Source organism: Pinus tabuliformis, chromosome 1_2, assembly GCF_031772625.1.
Source record: "Pinus tabuliformis cultivar Carrire ecotype Pingquan chromosome 1_2, CPIR1, whole genome shotgun sequence".
Classification (NCBI taxonomy): Eukaryota; Viridiplantae; Streptophyta; class Pinopsida; order Pinales; family Pinaceae; genus Pinus; species Pinus tabuliformis.
The window spans coordinates 1033999006-1034016112 of NC_142298.1; positions in this window are offsets into that span (position 1 = coordinate 1033999006).

Below are 17107 nucleotides of genomic sequence, written 5' to 3' on the forward strand. Positions count from 1 at the left end.
TTTTGATGTAGGTGATTGGGTATTCCTACGACTACAACCATATAAACAAATGTCCCTCAAGCAAGCTAATAAGGATAACAAATTATCACCAAAGTATTATGGTCCATACAAAGTGTTGCAAAAGATAGGTACAATGGCATACAAATTGGAGCTTCCTATAGCTTCCCGAGTGCACCCAGTTTTCCATGTTTCATGCTTAAAGAAGGTTATAGGTGAAAAGCTCCCAATTCAAACAATATTGCCAGAACTTGACGAGGAAGGAAAGATCATATTGGAACCTGAAGCAGTTAAAGAAACAAGAACTCGACATCTACGAAATCGATCAATTTCAGAGTATCTCATCAAGTGGAAGAACTTACCCGTTGAAGATTCCACATGGGAGGATGAGATTTTTTTACAGAAGCATCTAGAACTACTCAAGCATTGAGGACAACACTTTTTTAAAGGAGAGGGGCATGTTAGGTCCCTACAATACTAGTGATTACCCCATTAATTTTGTCATTGTTGTGACCCTTGTCCCCATATTGTTATTATTGTGCACCCGAGAAGCCCGCTATTGTTATTTATGTGGCCTTATATTATTATGGTTAGGTTGGCTTGGGTTATATTGTGACCCCTTAGACTCCTATATATAGAAAGGAGGTTTTGTCATTTGTATCATCCAAGAATTGTTCATTTGTGTAATGTAAAGGAGTTTTCCCCCTCGAAGAGGCTGAATTATAAGGCGTTGATCTATCTTTTCTATCTTTTTGTGAGCTGGTTTCATAACATACCTCTATCCAGAGATAGATATTCCGACAAATCAGCAACCCGATGATCAAATCCCACAGCGACTGTAGTTGTTCCCTATGCTGGACAATGAAAGCTGCTTCAAGAACTGCTCTGAAATTGCGTCACTCCTTTAGGATCTGCGTCACCCTCCTCCGCTCAAAATTTTTTGATCTGCTCCCAGTCTGCCCCACATAATCTCTTAGTTCTACCTATGAAGCCCTCTACGACTTCTATGTCAGTGTCTATGGCCCTCTACATCCTTTATGTCAGTTGCTACAGCCTCTGGGTCAGCCCTTCTTTGGCCTGCGTTGTCTCTCTTGGTACTTCACTGCCTTTCTGCTATGTATTCTTCAGCGTTGGATGGAAATCTCTTGTTGAACTACTCCTCACTGCAACTGATCACTAACTCAAATTTCTCAGCAAACCCTACCCCAGAAAATCGAATTCTTGATCTCTTGTGGTGTGTCTCCAACTGACCCTCAAGCCTCCTCTTATACTTTTCATGTTGACAATTCAACATCCGAGATTAAGTCCCTAATCAATGGCTAAGATCAGAACTAGCTTGATCCTCGTCACTTGGAACTTTCTCACCCATATTATATTAATACAAATTAATATTTTAATTTTCCTAAGTTTAGACTTATGAACCCATTAAAAGTATTAATTATTTTAATATCTCTTCATCCGGGTGGAATTTCTCCAAACGATTTCTGGGACTTGGATATCTCATGTGCCTTAGCCTCTCCACCATATTTCATGGCTGAAGCACATTCGATGCTATCCAAAATCAACACTCCCTCTTAGTGAGGAATGTGCTTTAGTAATGTTTCACCATAGAAGCATCACACTGATCTTCCGCATCGGTCCCCTATGTTGATGCTTAGCCTGTTGCCCCACATCCACTGCACTGCTGCTTCCTCTACTTCTTCCCATGACGCTTCCACTATCATTGCTACATCTGTACTGTAGCTCCCTCTCAACATGGTGCATCATGATGCCCATAGCACTACCACTGCTAATTGTTGCACTACAACTCAGCTACCGAGAAGTAAGTAATTGACTTCACCCAAACACTGACATCTTGGTCAGTCTGGAAGGCTCGTGATGTTGAAGATACCTCTAGTGCTATCTTGTGCTCCCTCTGCTTCCATTGCGCTACTGCAAATACCTTTGTGCCTCTCGCACTGCTGCAACCTATACTGCGCTGCTACAGACTTCTGCACTCTAGCCCTACCTCGCCGCTCCACCACACTTTGCTCCACCCAACATCTGTAATCATGCTACTGTCGTTAAGGGCTCCCATAGTCAGATGTGATCCAAGAGTTTGGGCACCTCAAGGATCATGTCCACTCTTCTGTAGTCCTCTCGACTACAGCTCTATGTCTCCCCACCTCTTCTCTAGAGGCGCATGAGCACTCATGGCACAATCGTCATCAGTCTCGACATCCTTCTTCGCCTTTTCTGGAGCAGCCTTTGAGTAGGAAGCTTCTCCCTTGCCTTTCTTCCTAGGGCACGAAGATGCATAATGTCCCAGCTCCTCACAGTTGAAGCACTTGACCTTGGAGATGTCTTTCTTCTTCCTCTTCTGTTGTCCTGTTGATGAGAGATCTGTAGCCTCCTCCTCCTCCTTCTTGATTCAAACTCCCTTACCACTACTCCCTACCTTGGTCATTCTCCTGAGCTCTTCTTATCGAAGAGTTGCCCACATCTCCTCCCAACTAGGGAGAGTCGCTCTACCCAAAATTCTTTGGACAAATGTTTCCCACTCCTCGAAAACTGTATTCAGGGTAGTCCTGACCATGAATTCTAGATCCAGTGTAGACCCCACGAAAGTAAGCTTGTCTGGAATCCCTTGTAGCCTAAGAAGGAAGGGATCTATATCCTCTCCTTTCTGCATATGATATGACCTCAGCTAATTCTCCAATATCATCTTTCACTGCACGGAAGAGCCCTGGTATAAAGTGGTCAGGGTCTGCCACATCTCCCTTGTTGTGTTCTTCTCAGCAATATGTGGTATCACATGATCCTTGACCCCCTCTAGGATCATGCATTTCACCTTTTCCTGGGCCTCTTCATACTTCTCATTTGCATCAGGGTCAACTGGGACAGCTACTGTTCTTAAGGCATAGTCCTTGATGCGATGTTTATCTAGGATTTCTAGGATCATGGCCTTCCAGATGAAAAAATTGGAAGCCCCGTCCAATCTGTCCTGATCCCTCAATCCGTTCACTGCCATCTCTGCTCCTCTTCTCTATACTCCCTTTGAGTCTTTATTTCCCTCTCAGAAATCCTCTGGCCAACTGTCGAATCACTCTTCTCCAATCCTCCTTTGTTGCTGCAACCTGGATCTAGGTTTCTTGGCTAGAAATCTGTCGAGGTAGTGCTTCCCTCTACCTTGGTTTAGTCTCCTTAGACACTGTTCTACACTAACAGAACCTGCATCCCACCATCTCCTCAAATCGAAATCTACTCAGCTCCCTTAGCCTCGACAACTGAAGAAGCTAAGCCCTTTTGGATTTGCGCAATCATAGTGAGAGTTGGATCAGCTCCTCCTGGCCACTGCGTCAATCCTTCCTGGCTGAGAAAGATGACTTGGAATTGCGAAAGGCTTGATATGCCTCCCCTTTGCCTCTGTGTTGGCCTGGACAGCTGACGCAACTACTGCGTGGGCTCCTCCCAGCTACTGCGTCACTTTCTCTGCACTACGTCACTCCTCCTTCTGTGTCTCTAGCTCTGCAATAACGTTGTCACTCAAGACAACTGCTTTTCTGCTGCAATTTCTCTGGATTTCTTAGATGGTGTCTTCATTCGCCTATGATTTGCAATTTCTCTGATACCATGTGAAAATGTTTGAATCTAACACATCAGAAACCCCTACTGCAATTACTGGTTTACAATCTCCTACTTGTTCTTTACATTAACAAGTTATTTAATTGCATAAATATCGAAGTAAACACTACTGTTTCCTTCAAAAATATATAGATCATGCACTGAAATAAACTGAGACAATAACACAAGGGACACTGTTATTTTTGGACAATCGTCCCCGGAGAAACCCAATTTGGGAAAACCGGTGCCACATATAGAGGGTTTGTATTATTAAGCAGATTTCTTGAATACAACTACGGTGTTAGAAATGGTTCACCCATCAGAGAATATCCTCGACAGTAGTACCTCTATTTGGAGACAAATATTCTAACAAATCAGCAATCGGATGATCAAACCCCACAGTGACTCTAGTTGTTCCTTATGCTAGACAACGAAATCTATTCTAAGCAATGCTCTAGAACTGCGTCACCCTCCTCCACTCAGAATTTGTTGATCTGCTCCCAGCCTGCCCCATAGAATCTCCCAGTGCTGCCTCTGAATCCCTATACGACTTTTGCGTTAGCCTCTATGGCTTCTGCGTCAGCCTCTATGGCCCTCTGCGTTCTCTACGTCAGCCCTTCTTGGGCATGTGTTGTCTCTCCCGACACTTCATTGCCTCTCTGCTATGTATTCTTTAGCCTTGGATGGAAATCCCTTGCTGAACTACCCCTCACTGAAACTGATCACTAACTCGATTTCCTTAGCAAACCCTACCCCAAAAAATCAAATTCTTGATCTCTCGTGGTGTGTCTCCAACTGACCCTCAAGCCTCCTCTTATACTTTTCATGTTAACGATTCAACGATTGAGATTAAGTCCCTAATCAACGACTAAGATTAGAATTAGCTTGATGCTCGTCACTTAGAACTTTCTCACCCATATTATATTAATACACATTAATATTTTAATTTTCCTAAGTTTAGACTTAGGAACCCATTAAAAATATTAATTATTTTAATATCTCTTCATCCGAGTGGAATTTCTCTAAACGATTTCTGGGTCTTGGAGATCTCATGTGCCTTAGTCTCTCCACCATATTTCATGGCTAGAGCACATCCAATGCAACCCAAAATCAACAGATAAGATCTTGTTGCAAAATTGTTCCCGCTATTGCCCACCAACACGAAGAAAACAACGTGAAGACTTTTTCATTACTTGATGGATTCATAACAGGACAAATGAAGAATTGATCTCCATTTGAAGATCCAATTCATTGCCACCAAAGCATTTTTCCAAAAGATATTTTGCTTCCATTTATTCACCATTGACAAATTGTTGTTCCTTGAAACAAATTGTTGTTCCCTGAAACAAATTGTTGTTCCCTTAGGAAACAACATTGTTGCACCCGAAATCACAGTTGTTGTAGCAAGTTATTTATTTATTTATTATTTTTCAATAAAGTGTTGTTTCTTTTATCATTTTTCTTATGTTTTTTTGTTTCAGGTGTTGTTTCCTTCCAAGTCACGGTTGTTTTTCCTTCATCAAAATAAAAGAATGAAGTTCTTGAGTTTTATGTTGTGGCCCCACATCTATCTATTTTTTCCCCAGTATTATCAAGTATATGGTTGCCTCATTTCTAATATCAAACACTCTTATGGTAAGTCTTGTAAGGAATGATTTACTCTTAATTCCTCATTATTTTGTAAAGTGACTATGACTGTTGGATGACTAATCATTCTCCATATCACCTTGCTATGATTTCCCATTGAGCTAGTTTTTGGGAGGGATTTCCATAATCATACTTGATATTTCATGTGTACAAGATTAAAATGGTATAGGTAGTTTCAAGGTTGTAACATGAAACAATGGTACTATTGGATAAATAAATCTTAAATCATAATTGTTGTTACCTTAGTTACAATTGTTATTTCCTGACTCACAGTTGTTGTTCCTAGCTCACAGTTGTTGTTCTCTCAGTCACAACTATTGTTTCCTTACTCACGATTGTTGTTCCCTTAGTCACAATTGTTGTTTCCAGACTCACAGTTGTTGTTCCCTCAGTCACAACTATTATTTCCTGACTCACCGTTGATGTTCCCTTAGTCACAACTATTGTTCCCTCTATTACAACTCTTGTTACCTAAGTCATGGTTGTTTTTACCTAAGTCATGATCGTTGTTACCTCGATCACCACTATTGTTATTAGCCCATTTTCATGATTTTGTTCATTTTCTTGATTCAACACTTGTATCTCTTTCTGTTTTTTTTTGTTTCTCCTTGGTGAATGGGAAATACTTTTAATGTTCTAGGTCCTCTTTGACATAATGATTGGGTAGTCAATTTATCTTTGTTTATCTATAAACATAATCTTATTTTTAAGGAATAATTATGCAAATATGATTTCATCATGTCAATTTTTAACTTTCTTAATTTGTCAAGTCCATGATCTTGTAAAATTTATGATGATTACCACAAAATTATACTTAATTTTTTTTGTCATTGTCTAATGAACTATTCCTCAACCCCAATCTTAACAAAGCAACATATATTTATCAACATTCATTTTAAGGTTATTAGTTTTCAAGAAGCAAGACTAGCTAAGTTGAAAATAGTTATTACAAAACTTTTTACTCCATCCCTAGCTCTTAAAGCGCTGACTTGCCACCCCATCTATTAAGTAATATTTTTTTTATCGGGGAGCTTTTAGTCTCAAGAAGTTCATTTCCCCTTGCAGATCAACAATCATTGTGTGCAGAGTCTCTCACTCCAGAAGGGACTGCGAATAGTTGAGCAAAAGGGAAGAGGAGATTTTTGACATTGTTTGAGATGGCCACTGTTGGACTTCGAGATCATGACAGGTTGGATGGTGCTTCCAACTATGTCATCTAGAAGGAAAGCATGTCCTTCCTTCTGGATGAATATGGCCTGAAGCCATTTATAGATGAAGTGGTTGTTATCCCCAGAGATGCAGATCAACTGAAGGAGTAAAGAAAAGAGACGGCGCGGGCAAAGAGGTTGATCCTTGATGGTGTTCTGGATCACATTGCATTGCACATAGCGGCCAAGGGAACGACCAAAGAGATGCGGGATACACTTTCCACATTGTACTAGGGAACTTCCGAGCAACGGAAGATGTACTTAGAGGAGAATTTGAGATGCACGAGGATGCAGAAAAGGGAACGCATAGACCCCTTCCTCACCAAGATTCAGGATATCCAGGACCAGCTTGCAGCTGTTGGGGCAGCGCCTCAAACCATAGAGCTAGTGTGATTGGAACTCAACAATGTCTCCGAGGAGTGGCAAGTATTCATCCAAAGTATTTTGAGCAGAGTTACCTTGCTAAGGTGGGATAGGATGTGGGCCGTTTTGCAGCAGGAGGAGTTGAGATGAGAGCTAGTGAAGAGCTCCATCAGTGGCAGCAGCAGTGGATTGAAGCAGGTGAAGGAGGAGGAGAATGTGGCCCTCGCATCGAAGGGTCCCAGTCAAGGATAGGGGGAGCAGCGAAAGAAGAAGGACATGTCAAAGGTCAAGTGCTTCAGATGTGGTGAGCTTGGTCACTACAACACCCAGTGTCCTCTCAGGAAGAAGGACAAAAAGGAGAAGTAGGACTAGAAGGTAGCATTAGCAGAGATCGATAGGCTATCCTCCAGGCTAGAGGAAGACTTCGTCATGTTTGTTGACATACCCCCAAGAGTAAAGTGGGGTGATTTGGTGTTGTAGCCCTAGAGTGCTACAGATGGGTAGGATTCTTGAGGAGGTCCACATCTTGAATCAGTACCTTGCTACGGGAGCCCACAATATTTACTAGTGGGGTGGATCAGTGACAGTAGATACAGTCAGATGCCAGAGTGACATATGTAGAGTCTATTTATAGTCATATGTGGTGAGTGCAATGCAGAGTTGGCAGTAGTGCAGGTGGCACGATGCAGAGTCAGCAGCAGCGTAGATGCCTCAGTGACAGTGCAAATACTAGCAACAGTTAGAGACTCGGGAGATAGATGCATCATACTAATCACAATTGATTCAGTATTTAGGATGCTTTTTAGTTTGTTGACGGTGCTAGACCTGCCAACAAAGGGGATCTCCCCAGTATGAAGTCCCAACTAGACCTCACACCATTTCCTGTAGGATTCCCATCCGATACGATGGGCCAGTTGCCATTATCTTAGAGATTTTCCTTAGCTCTTGTTGTTCAACAAATGAAAGTGTTGTGCTTGTAACTTCAAAAAGCAAGGTGATTATGCCTCGTGAGTGCGTAATGTAATGTTGTGTCCAAGTTCTCTTACTATAAGGGAGAGGGTAAAAGTGAGCCTCTAGATGAGAGGTAGTAGTACCACCCAAGGAGAGACACACGCGAAAACAAGGGTCTGTCTAGCATCCAACGGAATAGTCCATAGCGGATGCGGCAGTTGTTAAAACCAAAGTGCAAGGGAAAACACGTACACCATCCAGCGGAGTAGTCCACACAGGGGTGACAATTGTTATAACCAAGAAAACAAGAATGGTTTGTCTAATGTCCGACGGAGTAGTCCACACAGACGAGAAAATAGTGATAAACAATACAACACATCTTCAACAATGTAAGTAATAAAATAACCGAAGTAGTTCAACTATATTAGTACAGGTTAAGCAAACATGCATTACAAATGCTTAAATAATAGTCTTATAAACCAATACAAAACATGTGTGAAAACGTGTTGGCCTGAGATAGGCTTCTGAATTAAGAAAGGTTCCAAGGCACATATGTAAACCATACATCACTAGCCCCAGTAGTGGGACATTGGAGCCACTCCTCGCTCCTCAAAGAACAGACTACAGACTCTCAAGGCTATGTGGGAGGAGCCAAGGTGAAAAGTCTTTTGCTCATACAATGAGGGGGTATATATAGCCAAGGGTGATTATTTACCCTTGTGACTCTTGGACTTCCCTCATGACCGTTCAACTTCTTATGACTTTTCAACTAACGTGACTCTTCAACTTCATATGTGTGTCTCTTGGACTTTCACATTACATTACATTTGATTACAACAAGTATGGCCCATAGTAGTGATGTGATCAAGAAAACTCATGACACAACTCGACATGACATTGCTGACATGTACTGGTTGAATGTGGTGTCCATGTCGAGCTGCTATGCTACTGAGTGATGGATGTGCTCTCGGTGTGTTGTGTCTTCACCTCTGCATGGCAAAGTGTTGTGGGGTCTTTGATGGTCTTGGTCTTTGCTTGATGGTTTAGAAACATGTATCCCTTTCGCTTGCTGCTCCATGTGCTTGGTACCTTCATTCAACTGCGAGCAAGTCTTCTAGCATGCGCTCCTTCTTCATCTCGTTCATCGTCGTGCCATGTTCCATCAATGTACCTGTTCCTGCAATTCACTCATGATGGGATGACATCAAATCCAAAAATATCCTAGTCTAGCATGATGCATTGTTTTCGGTTTCAGGTTTAGGTGACTGTGAGGGAGGACAAGACACTGAAACTGCGCAAATCGCAGCTCGGGCCGGGATGAGAGACTCTAGAGTAATGTCGTAAAAACTGCGCAGAGGTCACTGGAGGCAAAATTGTGCAATAAGGGACAGCAGTGACAGCTGCAAGGTGGAACCCAGCTGGACAGAACTACGCAATTCCTAGGAGGAAGACAAGGCAGGGTGTTTGAGGGAACTATTGGACAGTTCTACACATTTTTCAGGGTGAGGACTGAGTGGGTCACTCGGGGTCTGGCTGAGAATCTGCGCATTTTCAGGAGGGAGACAGAGCTGGGCAGCAAGGGACACTAGCAGGACATTCTGCGTAAATTTCCAAAGCAGGGCATGTCGGGCTACAGGGAGCTGCTGGTCATAATTGCACATTTCTGAGAGAGATTGCAGGATAGGTAGTTGTTGCATAGTTTCCAGAAATAGTGAAGATAGGGGCAGCAGCAGGTGTACCAGCCAAATCTACACAATTTTCAGGGATAGTGTAGAGCGTGCTAGCAGGAGGCCTGACTCAGCATGAATGCACAATTTCTGCAGGCAATGTAGGGCAGGCAGCTGGGAATGTCTGCACAAATCTAGAGAGGAGAGAAACTTTGGGTCACAGTGCAAAACAAATTTCTGGTAGACCAAAGGGAGGCTTGATAACTAATGTTGTGGGAAGCACAGAGTGGATCGGGCCTGGAGACAACTTCTGTGCAATTCTGGGAGACGGTCAGCTTGCTCACTTCCAGGATTGTGCAATGTAGCTACCCCAGAGAACATCCTCAAGCACTGCATAATTCTGGGTAGGATAGGAGGGTCAATGAGAGCTGAGACTGCGCAGTGCAGCTCAGTCGGGGTCCGGTTGAAGGGGTTTCTTTGGTCAACAGATTTTTAAGAAAAATGGCTAAGTGCGAGAGAAAGTGAACTTGTGTAGGCATCACATTGTGATCAAACACTTAGCATGACTCGATGAGAGAACATCACAAACCACCAAGACAAACATGTTCTTAGTGAGACTGTCTTAAGGTTAAGAGCGACAAGTGCACGACTTGAGATAGACCTTCGAACGACCGTGACACCACTTGCACGATAGTGCTTATAACTTCGTGTGTGAGTACGATCAATATTCACAAAGCGAAGACAACTCATGCACACAAAGATCAACCTTCCAAATCGCCAAAACAAGACCACAAGCATGACAAAGCAATCAGCATGCCAAAAGACGACCTTTGGTTGGACAAGAAAAAGGGTGCAATGACTCTACATGATATCATGGAATGAGCTCGAGTGTTTGGAACCATTAGTAGAAAAACTAATGAAGGCTACGAAATTTGGATGCAGAACAAAATTTTGGAGGGTGTTGTAGCCGCTACAACACAGTTGCAGATGTTGCAGTTGCAGCAACAACATATGAAGAGGGACTTGCAGTGTTGGCGACAGTATGGCAGGGTCAGCAACAACACAGATGCAGCGTATATCATAGTTGTGAAGTAGTTGGTGGGTAGCAACAGCCATACATCAACAACGTAACAGGAGATTATACAAAGACAAAGTGTTGCTATAGGAAGAAGCATACTAGAACACAATCCTTGCTAAGAGGGAGTGTTATTTTTTGTAGCATCGGATGTGTTCTAGCCACGAATATTTGAGGAGAGGCTAGAATACATGAGATCTCCAAAACCCAGAAATCGTTTCTGGAAATTCTACATAGAAGTGACTTAATTAGATTATTAGTCAGTTTTTAAATAAGGTGTGAATGTTCTAGAAACTCACACGGATCAACTTCAAGTTAATCCTAGCTATCGATTAATATCTAATCTTGGTCATTGAAGTCTCAATAGAGAATTATAAGAAGAAGTTGGCGGGGCTTGGAGAAATCACTTGAGAAATTTGATTTCATGAGAAAATCGATTTCCAGAGTAGAAACATTCAGTTGTCGGAGAGAGAGTTAGTGAGATTAAAGCAGTGAGAAAGGGGCTCGGATGGTGAAGCCGGAGGAAGGATTCCTATTCCGGTGAGTGCATTTGCAGAGAGGCAAGTGAGCCATAGATAGGTTGACGCAGAGCTACGCAGTAGCCTCTAGAGGCAAAGTTGATTTGCTGAGCAAGATTGACGTTTTTAGTTCCAAAGGTCGAGAAGGAGTCCCAAAGTGCCGGAGAAGCATCTTTTTGGTCAGCAAAAGGCAGTCGAGTCTATTGTAAAAGTGTTCTTAGGAATAATTTTAGTGCATGGTCCCTCATAATCAGAATACCGTGACTAAATTATTTTATTATAAGCACACTTGGTTTCATAATAGATCATATTGTGTCGCAGAATTGGATAATATCTTGAGGGTCTATGTCTAAAGGTGTTTTTCCCTTCTAAGGGTTGATATTGTAATTATTTTGATGTGAAAATATTTTAGTGCATGGTCCCTTGCAATTGGAAACCATGGCTCAAATATTTGAGGGTGGAAAAATCAATAAATCCCCTCTAGAGTCAATTATTTAATTTTTCTGACAAAATTAAATAAAAAACATAAATCGAAAAATTAATTAACTTTGAGTCAAAAATAATTATAGAGAAACAAATTTCTCTCCAAGTGGAAAACAATAAAAAATTTGTGGGTCAAAAAGAAGTCAATTTTTGGAAGTCCTCCACTAAGGGAAAAATGGATATTTTAAGAAAAATTGAGCCCTTTCACCTTGGTGGTTAAGTCAAAGTCAAATTTTTGAGGAAATTAATCCAAAATATTAATTTATGGATTGATAAAAAATGGTTTTTAAGAGAAATTCGATTTTTTCCTCAAAAATAAAAATTCGACAGTAAAGATTAAAAGATGATCAAATTATTTTCAATGGTCGAGATTATTTTGACGAAGCCAATTAGTCGTTATTTTCCACTTGGAGGGGTTTTCTCTATATAAGGAAGCCATTTAGCTTCTATTTCCCATCTTTGGATGAGGTGATTTTGTAACGCATCAACTGAGTTGTTGCTCTGTTGAAAACATTTTTCTCATAATAGAAAGACTTTGGGGTTCAGTTCATGGTGTTCTTCTATCTGTTGATCTATGGTATGTGCTATTTGTGTGTTGATTTTCTACATTGAGTTAAATACATTTAACTGTTATTTCATTTGTCGGTGATAAGAACATTTTATTGGTACAAGTTATCTTAGGTGATCTGATTCACCATATGATCTAACAGTTTATCTTAAGATTGAATAGAGATAGACAAGTATGTTAGCCCCTGGGCTCCAAGTTCATAGACTGTGGGGAAGATCCGACCTTGTTTGGGCTCTAAGCTTTCATTGTGACGAATTATTTTGCAAGAGGGTTTTGGCTAGTCAATCTTTCGAAATTATTCATCCATGCAATTTATTTAAAACCTCTCAAAAAATTTATTTGACCTTTGGGCTACAAAGAAATAAATTTTTAATGAGAGCTAATAATTTAAATTTGTAAATATTGTAAATATTTATAAATTATTCTAACCCTTGTTTTGATTTTGTAGGACTTGGGGTTTTTGGGTTTTTTAAATTTTGTATATTTTTGGGGTTTTGGGAAATTATTTCATTCTTTTTTGCAGGTGGATCTTCAAGCCCCAAAGAAAATTGATTTTTTGTGTGGAAGATCTAGCCCTAAAAGTAGGGTTTGAAGGGTTTCACTCCTCCAAGTGAGACGTCCAACCTAATTGAGCAATTTCACTGGGGTTTTGAGATTGATCTAGGCCTAGGAAGGCAGGATCTAGCCTCTATCTGCCCTCCAAGATCATCGTCCAACTAAGAAAGGAATATGTTGGCCTACAAGGAAGCGAATTTTGACATTCTTATGGAAAAATTTTGTGATTGCAAGGTTTTGAATTTTTTTAAGGCCTCTGAGGCCAATTTGTCACCTCGTCTAGCCTTGTCGTGGCCTCTTCTTCCCCTGTTAGCTAGTCGTCGTCCCTCTTCTCCTTGGCTGCAACCCTAGAAGGGCTTTTCCTTGAACGACAGCCCTTATTGGGCTTTCCTTGCCTAGCCACAGGCCTTTAGGGCCATGTCGCAACCTTAGAGGGGCCTCAAACCCTCTTGGCCCCCCTCCTTTTCCCCTTTTCCCTTAGTCGCAGGCCTCTTAGGCTTTGCCACCACCTCTAAGAGGCTTTTACTTATGTGACGCGGGCCTTTTAGGCTAGCCATAGCCTTCTTAGGCCCTCAAACCCTCATCGTTGCCTTTCCCTTAGCCTCTTAGCCCTATCGTTGGCCTATTAGCCCTCATTTAGTCATTCTTCAATCATTGAGTTGTTTTGCATTGGCATTTTATCTCTAGTATCTTATTTTGCAGCGATTTTGGAACTAACTTTGTGTTTGCAGGAAGGTGGAATCCAAATTAGACATCAATAAGGCCATCTAGCCTCTTGGTTTGCCCTCTAATCCCTCATTGTCATCACTATTTTCATCTACAATTATGAATCATATTATAACAACAGTATATTCATGGGATAAACACACCTAAAATAATCATAAGTTCATCAATATTTCACCTAAGGCATTAAATATTAATTTTGTGGTTGTATTGGTTGCATAAGTGAATTTTTTTAGGATTGTTGGGTAAATTTCAAGGTTTGATATGTTTGCTACAACAGTGATAAAATAAAATAATAGTGGGATGTATAGAAAGGGAACCGAAGAAGAGGAGATGGCGAGTTCTTGCGAATGCAGAGAGGCGAGGGTTGTTGGCACCGTAATCTTTTGCATATTAGGCACTCTTTGTTACACAAATCCGGGTGAGGGAAGATTTGGTCGAGCTAGAGAAAGCCTAGCTAAGAGTTTCCACACCCTAAAAGCAGATGGCCTACGAATTTGGAAACAAATCGCCGAAGATTCTTCATATTTCCAGTTACAGACACGCCAAACGACCCATGAGTGGGCTGACAGGCTTTCTAATTTGTAGATCTCACACATCAGCCGTGATCACAAATCATAGGGTGGGATTGGGATCCCCAGGAGAGTCGGTGTATATCTATTAATTAGGTGGAAGTTTACTCATATGAGTACGCCAATACAACTCGAACTACAAAGTCCTGGATTCAACGGACCTCACACTTACTAGATTCACGCAGAGTTGTCTCTGCAACTACAGATCTAGCCTACCCCATTCCGGATCTGAAGGCAGAGAAGGTGAAGACATTCGTACATGGGGATAGGCTCCAAAGGAAACGATTCCAAATTCATTTTGGAAACCCATGGAGACAGAGCACTCCAGATCCAACTCCCACCAAACAATCTCTGGACCTGGGATCTAGGGTTGGAAGTATAAGCTGCAGAGAGAGATGAAGCGTTGAGCGTTGGTTGGTAAGGGTTACATCTCACAAGTCGACTAACCTCGTGGAACTCCATTTGGTATTATATATGTACGATGTCCCCCTTATGGCGATTTGAGATCTGGGCAAACGCATGCAGCAGAGCTGGTTGGCAAAAACGTGATCTTAACTAAGGTTTTTTCTTATAAGAAACCTTTTGATATAGGTGCAGATATATAGCTCGATCTCTTCAAAGAGTTGTTGGGTCAAGTTAATCCTTCCTCTTTCTCACTCGCTGATCCGGTGGAAGGAATAGCAAAGTCTCTTTTAAAAAGGAGGAATAATGGAAAGGAATATGAAGAACATTTCTCATATCTATATATTTGTGACCTGATGCATAAGAGGGTGAATATGGGATGTCAACCCTCAAATCCGATTGAAGGAGAACTAGCCCAAATTTTTATAAAACCCCTGACCGAGAAGTCACTAAGTGTGAGGATTGGGATCTGGGAATAAGTACAAGTTTTGCAGCAGAAGATTCATGAACAAATAGGTATTCCAAAATGATTTCAAAATTTGATTTATGCGGGGAAATATCTGCAAGAGGGAGTCAAGTTACAGGACTGTCACATTGGAACTAATTCAACCATCATCCTGAATTTACGTCTACTTGGAGGTTCTCCAGGATCCAGTTCCAAAGGCCCAACTTCTTTCAAGGATGCAGTTAAAAGGAAGGAAGAACCACAAACCAATGAAGAACAATGTCCCAATATACCTGGTCCCTATATTGTGGATCAAATGAACCAGGTGTCAACATTGACAATCAATCTGCCATAAGTTAATGAGCTATACTCCGAATTTTACGCAAAAAACAATAATATGCAGATTCAATGGTTTCTAGTAGAAAAAGAAAATTTACATCAATGGATATACTCTACCTAGATAGAAAATTGTGAAGTTCATATATGTTCAAAAGGGTTCTTTATAGTTAAGTTTGACACACCAACAGTTTTGGAATACGTTTTAAAAGAGGGACCATGGTTCTCGGGCATGCGGGTCTCTTCTTGACACCATGGTTCCAGGATTTCGACACAAATACCATGGTGGTCTCCAAAATGCCAGTCTGGATCTGACTACATAATCTTTCCCTACATTTTTGGCAACACTCAGTGTTATAGGGAATAGGGAATTCCTTGAGAAATTTCTTAAAAGTGGATGCAGACCAAGTCTCCAAATGACTTTTTACCTTTGTCAAAATATGCGTAGAGGTAGATCTCAGTAAAGGATTACCCGATAGAATTATGTTTCTCCATAACAATTTGAAGTGGACTCAACCTCTTGATTATGAGAATACGGTCTTCCGTTGTCCTATGTGCTTACAAATTTTTCACCTTCAAAACACACGTCCACAAGCAAAAACATATCTAAAAAGAAAAAGAGACAAGTTTCAAAATCGAAAGGATGGCAATTTTCTAAATCCCAGTAAGCTGAAGCAGAGGAGGTATAAATCCCAGAAAAAACTACAAACGACAATGTCCAGAATCCCCAGGAATCCATGTAGAAGAATGATGAAAAACATAATTCTTCAATATTTCCTATGCCTTCCATACAGGAGTAGCATGTAGAGAGAACCCAATCTGAAAAAGGAGTCAGCGGTACCAAAAGAATTCATGCACCAGAAAGTTCAGATTCTGATAAAGAATTACCTGCAAATGTAACAGAAACTCAAATGTCTATTGTATCTTCCACTCCAAACTCTAATGGTTGGAGGAAAGTGGAAAAAAATAAAGGTAGAAGGGAGTAGAATTTTATTAACTCTTTGATGAGTTGTTTTTTATCTTGGATTCCAGGATCGGTTGTTTTACACATATGCTTTTTAAGCATCTACAATATGTAATTTTGTTCATTATGAATAAAGTTGTGATTTTTCCTTGGGGAAAAAACATAACATTGGCATGATAATTAACTTGCAAGCATATTTCATCATTGGTAAATCATTGGCATTGGTTGGGCTTGCATTTGCTTGACATATCTTGTCATTTCTTGAAGGTTGTCAAAATAATTTTGAAGTCTGATATACATTGCATAAGCTCTGATATAAACATAACAGTGATGTGAATGGTACTGGACAATCATCTCTTTCTATTGGGCATTCAATCCTAGCATATTTGGCATCTTGAATAAGTGTTGTCTAGTGAAATTTGGTGCTTTCCTTACTGCGGCAATCATTACTCTCTTAGCTGCCATATTCTTGCATCCATCATACATTGCACTCTTGCATAAGCATATCGTTGTTTTCATTCTCATTGACAAACTTAAGTGCTCTAAAAGGCTAATTGAATTAATAAGTTTGGCTTGTGGATTAATGATAGCTAGCATTATTGTGACATTGATATAACTCTACTTGGCATTTCTATCACATTGCTAAAGAGGTTGGCTATTGGATAAATGTTATATTGCTTTTCATTGCCATAACATAATAAGTGTACTAATATTGTGTTTTGCAAGTGAGCTTCACATCTAAGTTTATAATCTTGCAAATCAAGTCACTCTTAAAGCACTTAATTGATAATCATAACTATGATAGGAGTAATCTCAAGTGATCTAAATATTTGTTAATTGTATTCATAAGGAATTCAAGTTTTCTCTTTTGTATCTAATTGGCACATTGGCATTCCATTGTTATGATTTAAGTATCCTTAAGAGTTTTCTAATTTCTTTTAAGGATCATCATCATCTAATTGGCAATGTTGAAAGAAGCATTGGATCTGTATATTTATGATCATTTCATGAGCAATTGTCTATTGTGATA